This window comes from Octopus bimaculoides, chromosome 28, assembly GCF_001194135.2.
Source record: "Octopus bimaculoides isolate UCB-OBI-ISO-001 chromosome 28, ASM119413v2, whole genome shotgun sequence".
Classification (NCBI taxonomy): Eukaryota; Metazoa; Mollusca; class Cephalopoda; order Octopoda; family Octopodidae; genus Octopus; species Octopus bimaculoides.
Genome location: NC_069008.1, coordinates 2355733 through 2357240, shown reverse-complemented (window position 1 = coordinate 2357240; position 1508 = coordinate 2355733).

Here is a 1508-nt window from a genome sequence, read left to right as displayed (position 1 = left end):
TAAACATTTTATCCGGCATGCTAACGATTCTGCCAACAATAATAACTATGATAATTATTTCAAATTTTTGCCACAAGGGCAGGTGAGTTGTACCCGTATTTCAAAGAGCCAGCCTTGTGTAACTGGTACTTAATTTATCGATCCCAAAAAGATGAAAGGCAAAGTCGACCTCGGCGGAATTTGAACTCAGAACGTAGCGGCAGACGAAACGCGGCAAAGCATTTCGCCCGACGTGCTAACGATTCGGCCATACACCAACAATAACAAGAATAATAATGAAGACAATAAGGAATAATATTTTTTGTTATAAGTAGACTATTTTTTCCTTTAAATCTTTATTCAAACTCCATTTTTTACATACAGTCATCTAGATTTGAAGCCGTCACGTTCAGTTTGGATTAGAAACAGTAAGTAGAGTGATGAATGAGCGCCACCACACATCTAGAGGCAGTGTACTTAGTGTTAGAGGATGTATGGATGTCAGTTTCGGTATGTTGGTCTATCTGAGTGTACGCGAAGTTAAGTGCGTACGTCTATGTGTGTGCGCGCTCGCATGTGTATGCATTAATAGCTTTGAAAGTTACAATGTAATAGACAAATAATTCGACGCGTCTACACACACACACATACCGCAGAAACATGCATATATGTATATATATATATAAATACATACATCTGTACAGACATACAGACACTCAGAAATACGCGCGCGCGCAGACACACATACATACATATCTTGTATATTAATAAACGCGAAATTCTGTCTGTCCGTCTGGAACCCCTGTATCTCAGCCAATATTTGCTCTACATAGACATATCAAACCTTTTTGGAACCAGGATGATCCCAGGATTGAAAATCTGCCCTTCATTTGGTTCTTGAACACCCAATATTGGGAACTGGTTTAAAAGCATTTGGGCTGCTATTTCTAGCAAGTAAAGCTCGGCTGATTCATGCCATCTTCGTTGGCGTTTGTCAGATGCCGTCAGAGATCAAGGGGGAGATAAATGACATTCGCAGTTATTCAACATGGGACTGCAACAATAGAATAATCAAATACCACCGGGGCATATAGTCATTATAGACGTATTATAGTCATGATATTTAACTCATTTTAGTTTTGGGCCGCAGGTCTAATTATCCCTCCACAGGAACTAACGTAAAAGTTCGCACGGAGTACGGGTTTTAAGTTAGTATATATATACATTATTTACATTATTTACAATTGACGGATATTTGTCCTCATCTTGTTTGTTGTTAACACAACGTTTCGGCTGATATCCCCTCCAGCCTTCATCAGATGTCTTGAGGAAATTTCGACCCTGGGTTCTCATCCTAAGGTATTTTTTCGATGTTGTTGTTGTTGTTGTTATTATTATTATTATTATTATTATTATTATTATTATTCGGGTCACTGCCTGAAATCGAACTCGGTATCTTGAGGTTAACAACAAACAAGATGAGGACTAATATCCGTCAATTGTAAATAATGTAAATAATTCCTCATCTC